Here is a 25,056-nt window from a genome sequence, read left to right as displayed (position 1 = left end):
TAACATGTAATTAACCTTTGATAAATAATTCAAAGCATTTTGAATCAATTTGCTAATTTCTCTCTTTTAATTTGTCCTAAAAACAGAGTAATTCTGCTAAATTAATTATGTGAATTAATTATCTGACCTTAACATAATAAACACGAGTTTCCTAACATGTGATTAACCTTTGATAAATAACTCAAAGCATTTTGAATTGATTTGCTATTTTCCCCGTTTAAATTGTCCTAAAAATATAGTAATTCTGCTAAAGTAATTAGGTAAATTAACTATCTAAGCTTAACATAATTTTCACGGGTTACCTAATATATAATTAACCTCTTATAAATAGCTCAAAGCATTTTGATTCAATTTGATTATATTTTCCTTTATTTTCCTCTAAAAAATAGTATAATTCTGCTAATTTAGTTATGAAAATTACAAGATAATTTTCCTAGCTTAATGACAGTCCAATGCAACACTCATAATTATCTCAACATAATCTAAAATTAATTAATATAATTACCATTAATTTATGGTTAATATGAACACTTTTAGCCCTAATATGATATAATCATTAATTATCTTAATAGCCCTAAGCTTAATTAAAACATTCAGAAGAGAATATTTACTTAAGAGAGGATTTTTGATTATACATAGGCCTAATCTTAAATTTTTAAAAAAATAGATTAATCTAGTCTTGCTAATTAAGAAGGATTAAACTAATTACCGTTTAATTTAATCAACTAGAGCTTAACCTCTAGTGATTTCTGCATAGCGGTCTCACTAGATGAGAGAGAGTGTGTCAAGGATCCGAGTGTGTCAAAAATGTGAAGCAAGGGGTTATATTTATAGGTTTCTGGACACTCACAGGTTGGAAAATGGCAGTAACTTGCATCCCAACCAACCTTACAGGTCAAAAAATGCCCCCTGCTGCTAAATCTAGTATGGAAGAGTTTATCATTACCCCACACAGCCCCCCAGATACATAGAATCGATTTTTACTAATTTCTATGATTTTTAATGATGAAATTGGAAATATTAGTAATTTCTAGAATCTTAGGATTAAAAAGTCTTTATTAATAATAATTACTGAAACCATCCAATTTTACTTAACGAATTAATTTCATAGTGTAACCTTTTAGAGCCTATAACTTTTTCAGATTTTATCAGAATTCTGTTCTGAAAATATCTAGCCCGGGGTTTGCAGTGCTTAAGATTCCAAAAATACCAATATTTGGTACGGTCGGATAATTCTACATTGATTTTTCAATAATCATATCAGTTTGATTAAGCTTTATACAATCTTTAAGTTTTCAGAAACTGGGAACCTTACTTCTTGAGAAACGGTGTAAAGGCTATTTACACGAGTATGATTATTATGACTATTATGGATAATTATTTCATTAGGAAAAATTTGAACTCATTTTTGGGCCTTTTAAGAGTTCCACATCATCAAAGTTGTACAAAAGAAAGCAACCCGGTAGACCCCTCTAAATATTGCTTAGAACCCCATGATATGACCTATCATTGGAAAGTTCTTGAAAAATGGATTCTAAAGAGCCAAGGTCCGAAAAGTTTGGATGACTTCTATGAAAGTTATGCCATTTTTTTTCAATCAGCCAGGTTTTGTTACCGTTATGGTAATCTAAAATCACCTTTTTCCAGATCTACATGAAGGCAATGTCCGATACATGCATGCTATATATCAATAGATAGCATTTGAAGAGTAGATTCTAAATATCCAACCTCCGACGAGTTTGGATCTTATTTGCAAAAAATTTATTGATCCCCACTTTTTGAAAGCCTAACCACATCAACAATTCTTACAAGGCCCATTACTTTTCCTAATGTAGCCTTTAGTAATAATTTTTTATTTTGAGCAACAATGTAAAGGCTATTTACACGAGTATTTCCCTGAGATTAAATTATTGAAATTTAGTACCAATTGAAATCTCTCTTAATTATGCTTTTAACTTATTTGCACGCAGGATGAGGACAATTGCCAAGCTATAAACAAAACTGCTTATAGTATATCCATGAGAACCATAGTATGTACAAGAGTTAATACAATCCATGAAGGTCCTACTATGTACAAGGGTGACAAAAATCCTATACTAGAATCTTGTGGACTTTGGGTGGATCAGATATAGGATCAAATTATACAACATCTTTTGGTCCATTAAAACTAGGGCCTACACCTATGGGCCTAATTCTACCTGGGTAGATTACTTTAGACACCTAATCAAACACCCACTGATTTTGTGATACTTGGACATCATCTATTACAAGGGTTTCCTCTGAATTCTCCATTCCAATGAAAAATTATACTTCAATCACTTGAAGATCTTTGGCCCAGTTGAGTCTCTTCATATTTAGTTCTAAACCTTCTAACTCGCATTAATGAAGAAAACTCCACCAGATCCTGACCTGCTGATCCTCCAAGTGGAAGGAGAAAATCTCTTATCTAGCCATTTCATCACGCTTTTTCGCATTGAATAGTGTTGGGATAGGCAAGCTCTCATAAACCTAGTGTTAAAATCCATGGATTTGCAGTAGGCCTAATGGAAATCTTCCTGCAAAGATGGGGATAATTCTCTCTCTTTCTTTCTCTCCCTCTTTCAAATAATTACCTCTTTAATTGAATTTGTTAAATATCTCTTATTTCAACCTAATATCTTAAACTTTTCCCTAGGTCCAAGACTCTAATTAACACATGCTCTGATACCACTTGTGAGATCCACAACCCTCCAATACCAAGATCGGTATGGGATCCTTGACAGGTCTCTAGGATTTATAAAAATCAGAGTCTCTAAACAAGAAAAAATCCAAAGAATAAACCTTTCCCATTGACAATGGCTTGGGTCTATAGCCTTAGAAGAAGACCTAGTCCTGTCTCGCAGCGGAAACGGGACAACATATTAACAATCCCAAAAGTATTTCGGACCTATAACTTCCACATATTGGGCTAAGGTATCCTCAACCAACGCTTTTTTCCCCCTAACAGATGTGATGGCACAACCATTGGTGGACTCCTCTTCCAAGTGAATAAGTTTTCTATGTTTTTAATGCGCGGGGATAGATAGTTACCTAACTAATAAGGTCCACCCATCTATGATTGACAACCTTAGTCAATCCCCACTTACCACCCCGCACTCACACATGATTGTTTTGTTATCTAATTACTACCACGTTCTTATCACGATTAACACTAGGTTCGTAATGGGACACTTTTATGTCATGGGACACTTTTATGTGCTGTTAAGTGACCATTTTGCTTGAATTATGTCAAGAGTTTCAAAATGGATTTTCAGGTGCTATCTGTCTAGAAAGTTGTCTCATGAGCTGAAAAATGTCGACATTTTTTTGGAATATCAATTCCATCTTTAACCTTGTCCTTGCACAACATTTCACAACCTAAATTGTGTGAAAAAACAGGTCCTGTTTTTGGCTTTTTTCAACTTTTTGCAACTATACCACTCTAGAATTCATGTTTGTGAGGTCTATAATGCTAGAGAACTATCTTTAGTAGTCCTCAACATGTCCTGATGCTTCTAGGAAGAAATAAATGTTAAAGTTGTAAGTTATGACCAAATTACAAAATTTGTCAAATCCTGTTTTTTAGCCAATTTTAGCTCTTCTATGATTTTTTTGGTGGCTTTCATGATATCCAAATGTATTTTTATTTTCTATGTCACATAGTGTAACATAAAGCTAATATTCCTTGAGTTTTGGGGCACCTAATACCCTATTTTGCATAGTAGACAACGATGGTTGATTTTTTCAATTATAGAAGAAAACGAAACATTCTAGTATATCAAGTATAGCTTTTTCAATATTGTTAGTTTCTTGTGACAACTACATGCATTTTGTAGGTAGTAACCATATCTAGTCATAAGGATTGAATTTGGCTAGATATTGAATAGTTTCTATGGGATTCTACAACTCATAATGTTGAACCCAGTTTTTTCATGTTTACTGTATTTAGCACTTCATCTTTGTCCCCAAGATTCCCCTTGGTAAGAGATGTTTTATTCTCTTGACATGCTCCATGGCTCCTTATGAACCTAAAGGACAATAGGGAACTAAGAAAACATGCATATATTATTTGTATTGAGCATGGCTATAGAAACTTTGATGATAGGTTTGCAGAATGGTAAAAATCCAACTTTTTTGTACCTATTTCTTTTGGTAAAACAAAAAATAGTGAGTGATAAGCAATCATATGTTCTGATCACCAACCCATTGAGGTTAATTAGGGAATTTATCTCAAGTCCTACAAAAATCCCTAATCTTATTTGTATGCAACAAAATGTAAGAAATGACTGTTCTGATGAAAATATACTAGTCCATCAACTTTGGAGACTTGGTATGACCAAAAGATGAGAAATTTTACAAGTTTCTTATTTTTTCTATGTGTAGTAGGCCTTGAACTATAACCTCATGAAAGGATTTCACAAAATGAGTGGATCTACTATGGTTTTGGAGGTTTTTTTCAAAACCCTGAAAGGACACTTTTATGTCCTGTTAGGTTACCAACCTAGTGTTAAATATAATGATTCCTTTTATCCTTCGAAACAGGATTTCATAACAGCCCTTGAAAACAGTATTGAAAATATTCTTTTAGAAAAAAGACATCTTTAAACTTAAGACAGGGAACTATCAATCAAAACATTGTCCATAATAACTTCTTGTCTCAAGACCACCTAAGGGTGAAAAAAACGGAACCCATTCCTTATATATAAAAACCGGGGTGGAAAAAGCCATCACCCAAAGTCCGGGCGCCCATACACCACCCGGTTGCCCATACAACCGGGCGGCTCCCCTAGGATAAAAATGGTATCCTAACTTATGTAGAAACATCAAGACATGACACGGAGTAGAAACTCATCATTCATGGGGGTAACCGACTTATCCGTGGCTAGAAAGCCAATCATTATCATCAAAATATACCAAGCAGTCGGAAGTTTCTTGAGACAAGCTGTCTTAAGGATGATCAATCATATATTTCCTAATTCAACTATATTTTAACCCAAACAATTCTTTCCTACATTATAAACAATGCATGTTGGAAGTTACCCTCCGTTTTTGGTCAATGATTTCTTTTCTTATTCTTACTCACTCCTTACGTATGTAAATGCTAACTTATACAAGAACTTAAAGTATTTAAAGACTCGGTTGTATAATGGGAAACCCACCTGGGATTGATTGGCCATCTGCTACTGTGATGGCGCCTGAAGACTCTCCTTTGTCAGCCTATGGCTAGGCCCAGCCTCATGGTCATAAAGTGGCTTTATTTATTTTGTTGCTAATATCCTCTTCCTCGGTAAGAGGATTTCCTATGGCTCTCTTTGGAGCCATATCGGCAGCCTTTATAAAAGGACTTAATCAATTAGAGGTTTAATTTAATAATTTATTTCTTCCTTTTTTTAACCCAAGAATAAGGATTTTTGGAGTAAGTAGGTATACTTGATAGTTTATTGGATGAGATCTTTCTCTTGTAACTTCCTTGTACTATTAGTATTTTCCCATAATTATCATTTAGTTAGGAAGCTATTTTAACTTGGTTTATCCTTAGTCTATATTCCATGAATACTTTTTATTTAACATTAGTAAATTATAATTCCTATTGGCTAATGGGTTACTCAACCTAAATTGTAATTCGATATGTTCTATCTTTAGGAATTTTCATAAATTTGAATTATAGCCTTTCCCTCTTATACTTATGGTCTAATTTAGGCAAAATTTTACTGATAGTAATTTTTTATACTAACCATTTATGCTGAGGTAATTTTCCCAACCTTCAATAGATATTTTGAACCTCAGGTATTTATTTGGTAATTAGATAAACTCACTTACTAATTTACTTTCTCTATTTTATATGCAAAATCAGCTACTTTTAATGAAGATAAGTATTTAAACTATTTATCTGAGGTTGGGGTATTTAAACTATTTATCTGAGATTGGGGTATTTATCACGGATTTCTCAAGGTGTTTTTTTCATCCGGTAATTTACTATTTTTCCCGTTTTATTTTCTCCTAAAAATAATGTAATTTTAATGAGATAATTAGGTAAACTAATTATATGAGAATAACATAATTATCACGGGTCCCCTAAGGTGTGATTAACCTCTGATAAATAACTCAAAGCATTTAGAATCAATTTGCTAATTTTCCCCTTTTAATTTATCTAAAAACAGAGTAATTCTACTAAAGTAATTAGGTAGATTAGTTTTTGGAGCTTAACATAACAATCCCTGTTTCTCTAACATGTAATTAACCTCGAATATATAAATCAAAGCATTTTGAGTTAATTTGCTAATTTCTCTCTTTTAATTTGTCCTAAAAATAGAGTAATTTTGCTAAAGTAATTATTTAAATTCATTAGCTGGCTTAACATAATTATCATGGGTTTTGTAACATGTGATTAACCTCTGATAAATAACCCAAATCATTTTGAATCAATTTGTTGATTTCTCCCTTTTAATTTGTCCTAAAAATAGTATAATTCTCTAAAGTAATTAGGTAAATTATATATCTCAGGTTAACATAAGTATCACGGGTTTTCTAACATGTGATTAACCTCTTATAAATAACTCAAGGAATTTTGAATCAATTTACTAATTTCCCCCTTTTAATTTGTCTTAAAAACAAAGTAATTCTACTAAAGTAATTAGGTAAATTAATTATATGAGCTTAACATAATTAGCACGGGTTGCCTAACATATTATTAACCTCTAATAAATAACTCAAATCATTTTGAATGACTTTACTAAATTCCCCCTTTTAATTTGTCCTAAAAACAAAATAATTTTGCTAAAGTAATTAGGTAAATTAATTATCTAAGCTTGATATAATTATCACGGGTTTCCTAACATGTGACTAACCACTGATAAATAACTCAAAGCATTATGACACAATTTGCTAATTTCTCCCTTTTAATTTTTCCTAAGAACAGAGTAATCCTGCTAAAGTAATTAGGTAAATTAATTATCTGAGCTTAACATAATTATCAAGGGTTCCCTAACATGTGATTAACCTTCGATAAATAACTCAAAACATTTTGAATCAATTTATTAATTTCTTCTTTTTAATTTTTTCTTTAAACAAAGTAATTAGGTATTATCTAAGCTTAATATAATTATCACGGGTTCCCTAGCATGTGATTAACCTTTGATAGATAACTCAAAGTATTTTGAATCAATTTACTAATTTCCCTCTTTTGATTTGTCCTAAAAATAAAGTAATTCTACTAAAATAATTAGGTAAATTAATTATCTGAGGTTTACATAATTATCACGGGTTTCCTAACATGTAATTAACCTCTAATAAATAAGTCAAATCATTTTGAATCAATTTACTAATTTTCCCTATTTATTTTTTTCTAAAAACAGAGTAATTCTCCTAAAATAATTGGGTAAATCAATTATCTGAGGTTAACATAATTATCACAGGTTCCCTAATATGTAATTAACCTTTAATAAATATCTCAAAGAATTTTGATTCAGTTTGATTATTTTTCCCTTTATGTTTCTTAAAAAACAGTGTAATTCTGCTAATTTAATTATGAAAATTACAAAAACTTATAAGATAATATTCTTAGCTTAATGACAGTCCAATACAACTCTGATAACTATCTCAATATAATCTAAACTTAATTAATATAATTCGCATTAATTTATGGTTAATATGGATAGTTTCAGTCCTAATATGATATAATCATTAATTATCTTAATAGCCCTAAGCTTAATTACAACATTCAACAGAGAATATTTACTTAAGAGAGGATTTTTGAGTATACATAGGCCTAATCTTTAATTTATTAAGAAAATAGATTAATCTAGTCTTGTTAATTAAGAAGGATTAAGCTAATTATCATTTAATTTAATCAACTAGAGCTTAATCTCTAGTGAATTCTGCATAACGGTCTCTCTAGATGAGAGAGAGTGAGTCAAGGCCCTGAGTATGTCTAAATTGTGAAGCAAGGGGTCATATTTATAGGTTTCTGGGAACTCACAGGCTGGAAAATGGCAGTAACTTGCATCCCAAGCAGTCCTACAGGTCCAAAACTGCCCCGTGCTTCTAAATCTAGTCTGGGAGAGTTCATCATTACCCCACACAGCCCCCCAGATACACAAAATCGATTTTTACTAATTTCTCTGATTTTTAATGATGAAAATTGGAAATATTAGTAATTTCTAGAACCTTAGGATAAGAATGTCTTTATTATTAATAATTATTGAAACCATCCAATTTTACTTAACTAATTAAATTCATAGTGTAACCTTTCAGAGCCCGTAATTTTGCTAGATTTCAACGGAATTCTGTTCTGAAAATATCTAGCCCGGGGTTTGCTATGCTTAAGATTCCAAAAATACCAATATTTGCCACGGTCGCACAGTTCTACATTGCTTTTTCAATAATCATATCAGTTTGATTAAGCTTTATACAATCTTTGAGGTTTCAGAAACTAGAAACCTTACATGTACAAAGGACGTTGGACATTGAGAGAATCGAAACTTTTGATTAAGTATTTATGTGTGACTTGGAACAAATGTGAGATGAAAGTCTATTGGGCGTCAGCCTCCCCCTGTCCCTCTCTCTCTCTCTCTCTCTCTCTTATGTTATGGGTTTACCTAGAGGTTGAGTTTTTTGCTTTCCCATGGTTTTAATCATCATGTCATCTGCCACAGTGATGGTAGAGACTGTATCTACTAATGCATCCACCTGCCAATCCCTTGTTTGAGGAGTTTAAAGTATTATTGGGATGATAGGTAGATTACCTTGATTGTTTGCATACTTGTTGTTAAGGAAATGCTCTGCTGACAAGGCTAGATTTTCATTAAGCGGTTTTAGCTCTTCTTTTACCTGTTGTCCTTTGTCAAGGTTGGATGATGAGGCTAGTTCTTCATTAAATAATATTGCTTCATCCTTCTTTCTATATCAAGATTGTATCTCTGGGAGATCATCATTTCTGTAAGCAATTGGCTTTGCTTTTCCAGTTGTTGGATTAGCTTCTACTACTGTAGTAAGAGCATATCAAGAACAAGGTTTTCTTCAATGTTTTCATTCTCCTGTTTGAGTTCTTTGAGCATTTGGTTAGCACTTCTAGGTTTCTTTATCACATCAAATAGGTTGGTGTGAACTACTGTGTCATTTCTTATTTCTTACCAATTCTTTTGGAGTTTTTTGAGTTAAAGCCAATGGTCCTGGTGCTTTTGCTAAACTCCTAATTGAAATCATCTTCGGATCTTTTACTGTATTCTTCATCTTGTGAAGAGCCATCATCTTCTATAAGATCTTCTGGAGTATTCCAAGAATGTGGTCTTTGAAGTGAGGGAAAGGGTTGAAATCCCTTTTTGCTAGACTTTGAATTGATAGATTCATATCTATTTGTTTTTCTATGATTTCCTCCTCTTCTCATCATGTTGATGGTGTTTGAGACACCTTCTTCATTTGTTGTCGCATCCTATGAAGAGGAATATGTGTCTGTTAGGAGTTCTCCTTCGTTCTCTTTCTTGTTAGAGGAAAGGATTGATTCTGTCTCTGCTTCTGATTTTGAGTCTTTTTCTTCAAAGTATTTATAGCCTTCTTCTATCGGGAGACCAGCAGAGTATAACAAGTTAAGCTTCCTTGGATACGTAGCTTTGTTAGGACAGTTGTTTTCCCGATGTCCAACTTTCCCACATACATAGCATTTTGTGGGTTTGGTTAGGGTTTTTCTAAAAATACATTTGAACCTTTTCTTCCTTCTCTTTGGAGTACTAAACAATCTGGTTTTCTTTGCACAACTGCAAGGGACATGCTCTTTTCTCATATCCAAAGTCCTTTGTATTTGTTTTGTAGGCCAAACTACTTGGTTGGTTGGAACTGTTTGGCTAAGTTTTTAGCTTTGAGTTGTATGCACATGTTATCTACTACCTTTCTTACAGAGCTTGACTGATCATTCCAAATGATGCATTAGAATCAATATTCATTAAATTCATTTTTTTGGTGACCAACAACCCGGGATCTGGCTGGTTTGTTGCAAAGGGAACAAATAAATAGAGATCATCCAAATAGTAGATTTCCATCTTAAGAACATATTCTTCAAGATGTTGAGGCTTGCTTCCACTTATAGCTAGTTGTGAATATGTGGATGTGGAATGGATTCATCATCTAATTTATTAGCCCATGATTCAAGAACATCATCAGGAAGAGGATTAGTGGGGTATGGAAATGGGTAAGGCCATCTATTAGGGGATAGCTTTGTTTTTGGCTGTGTAGGAATATTGGTATTATAGGAATTGGCTTGAAATATATATATGACTCGAATTCATAAGGATCTGGAGAATCCAATGGCAGAGAGTAGGGTGTATAAGGAATAACATAATTTTTGGGCAAGTGCTCATATGGATCTCGATTTTGAGAGTAATATGAAAGAGGGATATCATTATAAATTTCTAAACTCATACGTTCCAGGTGATAGAGGTGGAGAATGAGATGTAGATGGATTGTCAGAGAAAATTGCATGCAGTACTTCTGTAGTTTCTTCATCCTTTCATTTTGCAGTGCTCTAGAGACATCAAGGCACCACTTCTCTGGTAGCTTCAGCTCCGTCCAAGAGATTGTTTCAGGGACGAGCTTCTCCGTGATATAATCTGTCTTCATAATAATATTTTGATCTTTCTTTTTTGGGTCAAGGGATAGACCTTTCATTACTCTGGGGATAGCAGTATTCACCATCTGTAATACTACTCTGTGTTGTATGGCCACATGTACACTTCCATGTATCATTTCAAGAGCTTGAGTTTCAATTTTGAGGGAGAAAATAGGGATCATCTAGGCTAATAAGAAAATTTGGCCTAAGTTCTATATATATTGGACCATTAGTAAGAGGGTCTACCATGGCTCCTTATAACATATGATCTAAGATTTGATGGTGAGTATCTTGGACCGCAAAGATAACAAAAATAGGGATTGGTCCTGAGGCGGTCCAAGGCGGGCAACAAGAGAGGAGACCTCTTAACACCCCTCAAGGCTCCCGTGCTGCTCAATTGGGGTTAGGGCAACCACAAGGAAGAAACAACAACAACAAACCCACATTCAAACAAGTGAAGGGGCACCACCTAGTTATGGTATGCGAACTAGGACAAAAGAAGAGAGATTCTGTCACACCCAAGAAGATGCGCCACAAACCACACACAACCAATCTCACACAAGGACACACACTAAATGGAGCAGAGAGAGCTAGAGCAAAGGGAAGAGAGAGAGAGGAATTAACTTGTGTAATACCTTCTTTGTGACTTGCAAATGGATATAGTTTGTTATGATGCTATTCTAGAGCTTATACAAAGTTAACTCAATGCTTTTAGTGAATGAAAACATTGCCAACACACACACAGACACACACATACACACACGCTATCTTTGTTAGGAAATAGGGTGTAGCTTAGTAAATAATTGAGTAAATTACTTAATGGAGAGAGATAATTTTCACACACAAGAGATTGTAGAGTAGAGAGAGGGAGAGAGAGAGTACACACGATATACGTGGTTCACCAAATGTGGGCTACGTCCACGGGAAATCAACCACTCAATGGATTTAGTACTTCAAAACAAGAAGTAGGTTACAAAGGAATTATACCCTTTTGGAGCTCCCGCTTTGCCTCATTCTCACCACCTCACACCCCCTTGTTGCATCAAATTCACATAGTGAAATGTGTGTAGAAATGGCCTCCTTTTATAGGTTTTTATAGGCCAAAAGGGATGCCCTCTCTCATGAGAGAGGCAACCATGGGTAGCCGCCCTTGTGTAGATAATTCCAAATCGGACCCTCCAATCCGCCCATGTGTGGTTGCCCTTGAGAAGGCAAGTCCGCTTTTGAATTGGGCCACCAAACACTGGTCATTTACTTCCAACCATCAGCCACCAGCCATTGACTACCGGCCACCGGCCAACCGGCCAACCGACTGATCGTTTTCGACCACTTTCCGACCGCCATCCGGTCTATTATTCCGGCGAAAAGGAATATTCCAGCTTGGGCTCGAGAATGGTTGTGAAAGTTTTGATTTTTGATGAGTCATTTTATTTTCCGGCGAGTTATTTTTCTTCACGCTGACGAAGGAAATTTGGAATGGCGGCCTCTACACCAAAACAAACTCCATTGCGCCACAAGGGAAATGAGATGAGGGCACCACCTAGTCTTGGAAGCGTGGACTAGGACCGCTACACAGAGAGAGAGAGAGAGAGAGAGAGAGAGAGAGAGAGAGAGAGAGAGAGAGAGAGAGAGAGAGAGAGAGAGAGAGAGAGAGAGAGAGAGATCACTATGAATGAAGCATTAACCGTAGTGTGTGTACAAGGAATGGATGACTTCAAACACTCCCAACACAAATAGCATATAGATTACCAAACAATCACTCAAGGATTAGCCAAGATCACATCAAGTACTCTCACACACATATAAAACATTTCTCTTAATTAACATAAGTAAGAGGAGGAGAGGTTACTAGCATGAAACAATTTGCACTCTAGGATGTGCAAGAATAGAGTGAATGAATGAGCTTATGGGCTCATGGTGAGTGATACAAAGGCTCAATGGGATGAGGGAGGCTTGAAATTACAAAGGGGAAGGCCTCTTTATATAGGAAAGAGAGTGATTAGGAGTGAGGTTAAGATCCAAGTGTAATTTGTACAAATGAAGCTTGATTAGGGACATTCAACCAATGAAGAAGCTCCTTCCAAGTGATTTGTTGACCAATTAGCTCCATCATCACTTGTGTTGTCTTCACTCCTTCCTCCATAGCTTGAGTCCAAGAGCTTCCTTATTTAAAATGTAAAGAATATACATAAAATCAATACATATCTAGTAATAATAGGAAGGGGTTAAATGAGAACTTACGAATTACAACAAGATTAAGCATGACTTGAGAGGTGATTAGAAGAGGAACTTTGATGGGTTTTTTAGCTTGAGAGAGAGGAGGAAGGAGAGGAGGGTGAGAAGACTAATGGCTGATTTTAGAGAAGGTCTCAATGTGGAAAAGGAAGGGTGTGTGTGTGTAAAGGTAGAGGGGGTGGTCTCCACCACAGTTGAAAAACCTGGCGTCCACCATTTTGGCGATATCTCCTAGACCGTAGATGCAAAAATTATAAAAAAAATATGGCCAGAATCTCCAGTTCATCAGGTACAACTTTGATGCCGACAACTTTTCTTGGATCGGAGTGGAAGTATTTTTTAAAAATTCAGCAAAATCATGTGTCTGGTTTCTTCCTTTACCAAGTCTTCCACTTGGGTCCCATTTGTTTGAATCATCCTATGGCTCCAAAGCCATGATGATATGAGCCACTCATGACCCTTGAATCATAGGTGCATGGCTCCACAACCACATCATATCTTTTCTTTTCACATTTACATATTTTCCCTTCCCTTTACCACTAGGTTCTCCCTCTACCTTTCACCTCCGGTGAACTAGTCAAGAAAAAATCATTTTTTTAAAAATTTTTCCAAGAGGTTGTTCTCACTCTTTCTTTTATTGTAAACCTCTAGAAGCAAGGAAAACCAACAAAATATGATAAACAAAAATTTGTGATAGGCTCGGATCATAGCCCCCCCAAACCTGGCTAGGGGTATTTATGCCTCTAGCCTACTTTCTTTGATCTTGAGCTGACCTTGTCCTGATGTGATAAGGCTTTAGACGCCATCCATTTGTCCTGGTCTTGTGCACTTTACCATCAATGTCTTGATGTCTGTAAGAGCCATTTTTGAACTTTTTGGTGACCAAGAACGGGCCTTCCCATCGGAAAAGAAACTTTTCATCCTTACGAGTGTCGAAGCGATTGTCATATCGAAGCACCAGAGATCCCTTTTTGATGTCTTTGGATGCTAGCTTTTTGTTGAACTTTTCTCTGCGCTTCTCTGCTTCTTGAGAATAGTGGTTGATGGCTTCTTCACGATCCAATTGCAGCCTCTCTAGATCCATGATCCTTTGATGTACTTTCTCCTTTTGAGAGCCTACCTGGCTACCCAATATTCGAAGACTTGTTAACTTCACTTCAATGGGCAAAAGCACCTCCTTCCCATAAACCAAATGAAAGGGTGTGTACCCTAATGTGGTTTTGAAGGAGGTTCTATAGGCCCATAGAGCTCCATTCAGGTGTTTGTCCCAATCTTGGCGCCTGGCATGTACCTGTTTGGTGAGAATTTTGCAAATGATTCCGTTTACTTTTTCCACCAAACCATTGCAATGAGGGTAGTAAGGAGTAGAGTGTTGATGCTGAATATTAAGCTTCTTCATGAGTTCTCCTACCAAGTCTGCTCTAAACCCTGGTCCTCTATCAGATAGTATTTCAAGAGGGGTGCCAAACCGGCAACAGATGTGGTCAAAGATGAACTGACTCACATCCTTAGTAGTAATTCTATTGGTCGGCATAGCCTCAGCCCATCTAGTCATGTAGTCTACTCCCATGATGATGTACTCTTTACCTGACTGAGTGTGTGGTAGAGGCCCTATGGCATCAATTCCCCACTTCTCAAAGGGCCCATATACCTTTATTGGGTTCTGAGGTTCAGCTATGAGACGTCGTGGTCCTGCTTTCTGACATTCATCACATGTTTGACACCAGTATTTGACATCACGATGAAGACTTGGCCAAGTAAACCCAGCTTGTAGAACCTTTCTACTAGTGACGTCGTGTGCAAAGTGTCCTCCGCACATATCATCGTGACAAGCTTTTAAAATCTCTTCAATTTCACTCTTCAAAGGAACTCTCCTAAGCACACCATCCTTACCAAGACAATACAAGTCATCATTTACTATGCGATACCTGGTAGCCTTCCTAGCTAACCATCGCCTTTCCCCTGCATTCAAGTGTTTAGGAGCCTCTCCTTGCTCCAGAATGTGCATAAATATCTTCCAAGTCCTCCTTGCCTTGCTGAAGTGGAAGTTTGATGGCCACTGCTCCCACTATTGACTCATTTAACTTTGATGATGCTAGGTGGTCTGCATCCTTGTTCTGGTCTCTTGGCACATGATGTACTTGTGCCTCCCTAAATCTCCTCATAAGAGCTTTTGCTTCTCTCATTTTAGTAAAGAGACGGGCATTTTTGCAAGCCCATGTACCTTGCATTTGCCTTACCAAAAGCATGGAGTCACCAAAAGCGTTTAATCTCTTAATTGAATTATCGAGGCACCAACAAAGGCCATGAATTAGAGCATGATATTCTGCTTCATTGTTGGAGTGGACATCTTCTAGAGTGATCCCTTCACCATGGATCTTCTCTCCCAATGGGGATAAGACCACGATGCCTGCAGCTGCCTTATCCTTGGTTCTCTTGTATGCTCCATCAAAGTAGAGGCTATAAGCATTGACCAAAACCTCTAGAGCTGGAGGTGGTGGAAGTTCCTTTCTCTTCAAATGGAAAACTTTTTCATAGCACTTGTTTGTTAAAATGTCTGCTAAGCATGCTCGAGTTGTTCTTTCAACCTGTATTGTATAATCAAACTCTTGAAGTCTCACCACCCACTTTGCTATTTTGTCAGAGATTTCCATATGTTGTAGTGCATAGGGAAACATATCCTCCACAGTGATAATTACAAACCTCTTCGGCAGCAAGTATGGCTGAAATTTGGTTACCGCAAACATGAGAGCTAACACTAGCTGTTCCATCAGGGTGTAGGCCTTCTCTGTGTTTTCCATGAGGCGGCTAGCAAAATACACAGGCCTCATAAAGGAGGTTTTTGGATCTTTTTGTAGGAGGGCAGCACCAATGGCTTCTTCTCCCACACTAGGGTTTACAAAGAATGTTTCTTCCCAACAAGGTTGGAGGATTACAGGGAGTGACCCTAACATTTTTTTAATCTCTCTAAAATGCCCTTCACTTTCTTCACTCCAAACAAGCGTCTCTTGACGAGTCAGCTGTTGTAGAGGAAATATCACTTGGGAGAGTAAGTGTATGAATCTATTCAAATATCTTAGCTTTTGCAAGAAGGAGATTAATTGTTTGATGGAAGTTGGGGAAGGTAGATTTAGCAATGTTTCTATCTTTTCAGGATCTACCTCGATTCCATCAATGGACACTACATGCCCTAATAGTGTAACCTTGCTTTCCCCAATGTGACATTTGTCCTTGTTTAGTTGTCCACCCAGCTTAGCTAAACGAGTAAATCCTTCATCAATCTTACCGAGATGCATACTTTTGGAGCTGTAAATACAAAAGTCATCTATGAAAACCCTTATGGACTTACCAAAGTAAGGTTGGAAGACCATGTTCATGAATCGTTGAAAGGTGGCTGGAGCGTTGGTGAGACCAAAAGGCATGACTCGAAATGCAAAACATCCCCATGGTGTGATGAAAGTAGTCTTTTTCTGGTCCTCCTCTGCAATGCGTATTTGAAAGTAGCCAGAGTAGCCATCACACACTGTGTATCTCTCATGGCCTGCTACTTCATTTAGAATCTCATCTTGAAATGGGAGAGGGAAGTGGTCCCTCTTTGTTGCAGCATTTAGTGGCTTGTAATCCACGCACACTCGCCATTTACCATTCTTCTTTGGCCTCACCACTACTGGGGAGACCCATTCTGAATATTCTATTGGGTATATGAATCCTGCTTCTAAGAGTCTCTTCACCTCAGACAACAGTGCATTTTGTTGCACAACTCCTAATCTTCTTAGTTTTTGTACTACTGGCTTGCTCCCTTCTTTTAGATGGATATGATGCTTCACTGCAGTGACACCTGTAATGTGAGTGTAATCAGAAATAAACAATGATGCATGCTTCTTGAGAACATTTACATAACCCTCCTTTTCTTCTTCCTTTATATCCTTGGATAACATCTCCTCTAGGCTGGCATCCCACACATTCTCCATTTGGATCCTTGGGTTGTCTTCTGATGAGGTAGTTTCCTTTATGGTGACGCCCATGACTTCGAGAGTGCTATCACTCTCTTCACTTGAACTCTCTTCCTCGTCCATGGATGAGGAGCATCCACTTGAGCTCCACTCATAAGCTGACGTCTCTAGTTCAAGGTTCTCTTGTCGCCCATTCTTTAGGTTATAAACCACCTTCCGACTATGGCCACCCATGCGAGGCCTCAACTCCAAGTCTCCTGTTGCCCAATCTTGCCTAGCTCCTATACCCATGAGCCAAGGTCGTCCTAAAATAAGGGGGTATCCTTCTCCCTTTACTGGCATCACATAAGCATCAACCTCTGTAGTGATTCCAAAAACAGAAACTCTCAAAGCTTTCACTACACCCACACAAGTGACAGAGACATTATTGGCCATTTTTGCCCTAAAGTTTGATGATTCCATTACCTCTAAACCCAATTGATGCATTAGCTTTTCTGTCATGACACAAACCTCTGCTCCACTGTCAATGTAAGTTTTTGGAATCCGTTGTCCCTTGATTTGAGCCTCCACCAAAGGCACTATATCCTTGAGACCATATGCTTTGATTACACTTACTAGCTTACTTCGCTTTGCCCTCGTGCTCACCATTTTTGACCATTGTCGTCGAAGCTTTGGGGAGATATGAAGTAGTTGTGGCCAAGTAATCTTTGGTCCTTGAGAACTCACATCGGCTGTCAAGTCATAAGGTTGTGTCCGAGATCCCATAGGGAAATCAGAGATGTCAATTTGAGACCTATTACGGGTCTTTCTCTTCTTGGCTTCATCTTTAGTTGCCCGAGATGTACTTGCTTCATTGCTTGCATCCTTGCTTGTTTCTTTACCTACTTCATCTTGGACACGCACACGTTTGATAGGCATTGTAGCCACTTCATCTATCTTCATCTTCCCTTTAGCTATTTCTTCCTGGTTGCTTATGCCCTTGAGGACCTCCTCCATCCTTATGATGCTCACATTTGGTTGAGTAGCAGGGGCTCGAGCTTGAGCACGAGGTGGCTGCAAAATTTGAGGTTGCGGTTGCTCTTGTGCTTGAGCTCTAGCACGGGGTGGACCTACTTGTTGTCGAGGACCTCTGACAGGGTAGTCATATCTTCTGGGATGAGGGCAATTATACATGCCGTGGCCAATTTCCCCACAATTGTAACACAACATTTCCCTTGCTTGACATCGCATTGGTGGCCGATTCCCACCATTTCCCTCAATACGCCTTCTTGCACCCTGCACAAGATTTACTCTCAACCCCTCTAGCTGGTTTGTGAGATTGTTTATTTGTTGGAGCATATCTTCTTGTTGACCTCTATTGAGGTCTGGTGCATTAGGCACATTTGGAGGTATGTGAGAAGCTTCCATAGTTGTGATATTGCCTCCCAAAGCTAGCTGGCCAGCTTGGGCTTGATAGAGAATCTTTCTATTCTTTTCCCTAGCAATTCTTAAGGCATCTTCAAAAGCATTTGGAAATTTGCTCTTTACCTTCTCCCTTAACAAGGGGTACAAACCTGAGATAAATCGATCCTTTTGGAGGCAATTGGGAGCTTGCTCACTAGGGTTTAGTGAGTCTGACCATTGCCCCCAAAGTTTCAGAAAACCTTCCTCATAGGTTGCATAACCATGAGGGTCAACTTGATGAAGGGACAGAAGCCGTTGCCATAGTTCTTCTGCCGAATTGGCTCATTGAAATCTTCGTAGGAAAGCCACCTTCAATCCCTCCCAATCAATTCTTTGGGTTGGATCTAGAGCCTGGAACCATACCCTAGCTTCTTCTTTGAGCACAAAAGGAAAAGCTCTCAATTTCAATGCTTCGTCATCCCTCCCGGAGACAAGGAAAGCCATCTCCAAGTTATCCAAAAAATCCCCAGCATTTTCCCCACTACGCCCAAAAAAATTTGGGAAAGCCATCATAAAAGTGGGTTGCCTTCCTCTCAATACAGCACGAAGATGAAAATGTCTAGGCCCAAATCATATCTTATTAAGGGTAGAATAAATGGATTGATAGATGCATTAATCTCAGCTAGACGACGAGGGCCTAGTAAGTCCCTTATGATGTTTTGGAACCTAAGCTTTGTGCTAGCTATTATATGCACAGTTTGTCTAGCAAGAGGTTGGAAAGGTCCATATAAATCCCTATGATTCATGGAGTATGCTTAAAGCAAGATGAAGATGTGAACATCAAAAGATACATTATACTCCAAAATAGGAAATATTATAGGGTCAGGGGACAGCAATATCTCTCTCAACCTCTCAGCTCCAAAATAGAAGACCAATCTTTGTTGGAAAAAAATCTTTCTATCAATGCGCACATTCACCCTAATATTCTGAACTGATTGAAAGTTGTAGAAAATGGGATTATTCATTGGTGCATTAATTACAAACTTCCATGAAGCACTTCATTGAAGTTGAGCTCTCTTGGATCCCACCATTTGAGAGATGCGAAGAATTTGCTCACCAGTGATTAGCCTAGCTTTGGTGTGACCATCTTCAGCTTTGTAGAGTTCATAGGGTTCGATGGCTACCCTCTCAACCACCTTGAGCCTTCTTGCTAGTAGTAGTTGGAGTGCATCCCCCTCCAAAAACTTGTTAATACCCGAGTTTGAGAGTGCTTTCAACACCTGAAGTCGAGGCTTCAAAGGAAGTGTCTTCACACTAGCCACAAAGCACTCAACACAATTTTTTGACCTAGGGACTTGATGACTACAAGATTTTCCTTGAAGCAAAGAAGGGTGTGTGTAGTTAACTCTCTTTACCCGCATACGTGCCGTTTGTCGATAAAGACGCTTCTTTTCTCGAGCTTCTTGGGGAGACCATAGTGGAAGTCTCGGAGAATTTGATGGATCTTCCTTCATAGGATTGATAGAGCGCTGCTTGAGAACTCCTCCGTGGGGGCACCAATTTATGACGAAGGAAATTTGAAATGGCGGCCTCTACACCAAAACAAACTCCATTGCGCCACAAGGGAAATGAGATGAGGGCACCACCTAGTCTTGGAAGCGTGGACTAGGACCGCTACACACACAGAGAGAGAGAGAGAGAGAGAGAGAGAGAGAGAGAGAGAGAGAGAGAGATCACTATGAATGAAGCATTAACCGTAGTGTGTGTACAAGGAATGGATGACTTCAAACACTCCCAACACAAATAGCATATAGATTACCAAACAATCACTCAAGGATTAGCCAAGATCACATCAAGTACTCTCACACACATATAAAACATTTCTCTTAATTAACATAAGTAAGAGGAGGAGAGGTTACTAGCATGAAACAATTTGCACTCTAGGATGTGCAAGAATAGAGTGAATGAATGAGCTTATGGGCTCATGGTGAGTGATACAAAGGCTCAATGGGCTGAGGGAGGCTTGAAATTACAAAGGGGAAGGCCTCTTTATATAGGAAAGAGAGTGATTAGGAGTGAGGTTAAGATCCAAGTGTAATTTGTACAAATGAAGCTTGATTAGGGACATTCAACCAATGAAGAAGCTCCTTCCAAGTGATTTGTTGACCAATTAGCTCCATCATCACTTGTGTTGTCTTCACTCCTTCCTCCATAGCTTGAGTCCAAGAGCTTCCTTATTTAAAATGTAAAGAATCTACATAAAATCAATACATATCTAGTAATAATAGGAAGGGGTTGAATGAGAACTTATGAATTACAACAAGATTAAGCATGACTTGAGAGGTGATTAGAAGAGGAGCTTTGATGGGTTTTTTAGCTTGAGAGAGAGGAGGAAGGAGAGGAGGGTGAGAAGACTAATGGCTGATTTTAGAGAAGGTCTCAATGTGGAAAAGGAAGGGTGTGTGTGTTTAAAGGTAGAGGGGGTGGTCTCCACCACAGTTGAAAAAACTGGCGTCCACCATTTTGGCGATATCTCCTAGACCGTAGATGCAAAAATTATAAAAAAAATATGGCCAGAATCTCCAGTTCATCAGGTACAACTTTGATGCCGACAACTTTTCTTGGATCGGAGTGGAAGTATTTTTTAAAAATTCAGCAAAATCATGTGTCTGGTTTCTTCCTTTACCAAGTCTTCCACTTGGGTCCCATTTGTTTGAATCATCATATGGCTCCAAAGCCATGATGATATGAGCCACTCATGACCCTTGAATCATGGGTGCATGGCTCCACAACCATATCATATCTTTTCTTTTCACATTTACATATTTTCCCTTCCCTTTACCACTAGGTTCTCCCTCTACCTTTCACCTCCGGTGAACTAGTCAAGAAAAAATCATTTTTTAAAATTTTTTTCCAAGAGGTTGTTCTCACTCTTTCTTTTATTGTAAACCTCTAGAAGCAAGGAAAACCAAAAAAATATGATAAACAAAAATTTGTGATAGGCTCGGATCAACGCATGATGGCTTCTCCTTATAATGGGGGCCTTGCAAATGTGCGTTTTTAACACAAAAAATTACAAGGGGTAAATCACGCTCCATACTTAACAGTCTTAGGTTGTGGGAGACCTCTCACCACAATACCCGCTTACAATGGACACAAAATTGGCAATGAAAACACACTAAAATACTTTCTCAAGCAAGATCAAATGATAGAAACTTAAAATAAACAAGTCTCCTTGCACTCACCAAATAGTATTGCACAAGTGGAAGGACGAAGATTTGAACGTCGATTCATGCCTTTGATACACCAAACCTCAATTTATTGATGAAGGAACACATACAATAGTGGTTTTGAGATTTTGAATTAACGCTCTCTCACTTGTAATGCATAGCTTGAAAGCTTCTCTCACACCAAAAGTGAAGCTCACAAAGTGGTTTCTACAGCTAAGTACTCCTCACGCATAGAGTGTTTGGGTGCATTGTTAGATATTGGGCCTCCTTTACAAGAATGAGAGGGGCCTATTTATAGGTTGTAGACCTATCATTAAGATTATTGGAAATCCTAATTTACAAGCTAACACATCAAGATTATGATTTTCTTTAATATGAAAACATTGCGGGCCTTCTTTGTCTGCTTGAGTCATGGATGTGGGCTCAAAAGAGAGCATTATTGATTGTAAATACGGTGAAAGTAGAGTTTTAAAGAAGGGGAGAGAGAGAGAGAGAGTTACTATGCACATGTAGGCTTGAGTTGAGGTGTCTTCTATGGTTAGGTCAATGGCTATTTTGTGTTAGTATGTTAGTGGTTAGTGTTAGTGGGATGGGTTAAAATAACAATGGAATATGCACTCAAGGTACATGATATGATTTATACAATGATAAAGAGTAAGATAAGGATGAGAATATACATAATTTGATGAAAACCACAAGATGGAAAGGGAATTTTCCACCTATTTCCTCTAGTGAATGAAGCGGTTGTAGAACTCTGTCGGTCTAGTTTTTGTGACCATGGAAAAGTTGAATTTTCCATGATCATACTCCTCCTTTTGCAGAGCTTGAGCTTGGTTATTTACTGATTTTGTGAAAGCATGAAGAGGTTATGGTAAATGAATTTGATTCTAGAGAGAGAAATTGAGCTAGAGATGATAATTTTGAGTTATGGAGTAAGGGAGAGATGGGAATGGCGAAGAAGATGAAAAAAGCCATGAAAGTTACAGGTTTGATTAGGGATTGAGAGGAATGAGTGTGTGTGTGTGTGTAGAAGTGTGGAAAGAGGTGAGAGAAGACTATGGTCTACTTGTGAGAAAAGTGAGCAGACTGGGGTCCAATCAAAAAATCATACCTCATCGGTGGTACCTCCAAAAATTACCAAAAGTTTTGAGGTGATTATTCAGATCTTAGTCTACATTTTTTCTTATCACCACCACTTGAAATTATGAGTGCAGATGGATATAAAAAATCCCCCAAAAATACCTATTTTTCTTCACAAAAGAGTCTTTAGTGACCCCCCTTCAGTTGAATTTGCATATGGCTCCAAAGGTGAGTCCCTCCTTTCATAAGAGCATGACCTAATATATTATTAGGGGTTTGAAATTATGCATGGTTGTGGATTAGGTATAGATATAATATATGGATATGATAGAAAAAAACCAAGCTAGTATATATAAACAATTTATGGAATCTAGAATAGTGTGCGCTATATATATATAAAAATAAATATATAAAAACGTAGGAAATCAAATGAGGAGGGTCCTAATTTTTTTTTTTACTGATGTATATCTATTTACAAGAGGTAAAAAAGAATACTTGTAGGAAATAGGAATTTAGTGAAAGGCAATGACTAATGGTAGAAGATATTTTTGAGAGCAGCTTGCATGAAAGTATATCTATATGGAATAAAGAGTATGCAAAATGGTAAGAAAAATTGTGGTAATGGTAAGTCAATGTACATATCATACATAGGTAAATAACACACACCTAAGTAAAAGTATTTAAATAAATACCAAAATAATTATGAAAATTCCTTATATTTAGGTCCTATATACAATGAAATATTTACACACAAATGGACCATAATATTTTTTATTTTTTTGGCTTAACTAGCCTAGTGACTAGCTAAGTGAGGGTTTTTAAGGAGATATAGGAAAAGTCCCCTAACTCACACACGCCTATGTATAGTGAAAGGGTGAAGATAGCCACAGTGTTTGGGTGATTTTGGTAGGGTGAGGTAGATCACTATGGAAATTATGAAGAGTCAAAACAATGGCTATCATTAACTCTCCCCTAGGATGATGATACATTCATGTACAATCAAAAGACATATTTTCCAAAGAGAGTGGTTCTGAGTCTTCATCTCACACTCATGCTTCATGCAACAAAACTTACAGGGGATAGTATATCTTTAACAATTCTTTGGTAGATCTTTGATAGAAGGGGACTCAAGTAGGGCTTTAGCCGATACCCGTTTACCTTCATGAGTGCTCTTTACCATTCAAGTCCATGAGTTGCTAATAACTTGAATTGGAAGACTTTTTGACAATGTATGGTCCCTGCCATCTATTTTCAAACTTGGCATCAAAACAATTATCAAGTCGATTGTCATACCTTAGCACAAGATCTCCTTCCTTTATGCCTTTGTCCTTTAGTTTTTGTCGAGCTTTTCTTTTTCTTGTAAAGCTTTCCTCTTGTAGCACTCGTAAACTACTTCTCTTTTCCACTCAAGTTCTACCATGGTAAGAAGTTGATCCATCCATGCTTCTTGATTATATTGTGCTACTTTGCCATGAAGTCGTATTGTTGAAATATTGAGCTCAATTGGCTATAAAGCCTCTTGACCATAGACCAAGTGAAATGGTGTGAACTTTGTGGCCTCTCTGTATGTGGTTTGATACGCCTACAAGGCACCATCCAAGATGTCATTCCATAACTTTGTCTTGTTTTGCACCATATTTCTAATGATTCTTACGATGACACCATTAGCCTTCTCCACCAAATCATTTGACTATGGATAGTAGGGTGAGCTATGACGAAGTAGAATATGAAGCTCTTCACAACTTCTATGAGTAAACCGTTCTTGAACCTTGGACCATTATCAAAAAAAATTTCCAAAGGTGTGGAAAATCTACAACAAATATTAGTGTAGACAAACCTGCTCACTGTTCTTCCATTTACCCTTGCCACACTTTGAGCCTCTACCCACCTAGTCATGTAATCTACAGCCACTAGAATGTAGAGTTTTCGATTTTGTGTTCTAGGAAGAGGACCCATAGCATCAATGTCCCATTTTTCAAAGGTTCCATTTGCAAGCACTATTTTCCTCGATCCATACACCAACCTTATATTTCCATTTACCTGATAGTTGTGATAGATTCACACCAATGTTGGACATCCACATGTAAGCTTGGCCAAACATACCCTGCAAGCAAAATCTTCTTTACGGTTAATTCTTGGGAAAAATTACCACCACATGCCTCTTCATGCAAGCCTTTTAGAATGTCTAAAATTTCCTTGATAGTTGGTACTCTTCTGCACACTTGATCCTTCCCTCTTTGATAGAGGGAGCCTTCTAGGAAGAGATAGAAACTTGCCTTCTTCATGAGTCTCCTCTTTTGATCTTTTGTGAAGTCTTGTGGAAACTTGACCTCCAAACTGTATTCAATAATGGGAGCCAATGACTCCAATCCCTAATATCTTGGTTGCTTGACAGCTGCTACCACGATGATGACATGCACTTCTTTCTCAACACACGTAACTGCTTAATGTGCAACTAAATTGGAACCTTCATTTTGTTTCCTAGGAATATGATATAGTTGCACTTCTTCAAACTGATTAAACAACCTACAAATGGCATGAACTTTTGTCCTTAAGA

The sequence above is a fragment of the Adiantum capillus-veneris genome, chromosome 27 (assembly GCF_014529385.1).
Source record: "Adiantum capillus-veneris isolate H3 chromosome 27, ASM1452938v2, whole genome shotgun sequence".
Classification (NCBI taxonomy): domain Eukaryota; kingdom Viridiplantae; phylum Streptophyta; class Polypodiopsida; order Polypodiales; family Pteridaceae; genus Adiantum; species Adiantum capillus-veneris.
This window is presented reverse-complemented; position numbering follows the sequence as displayed.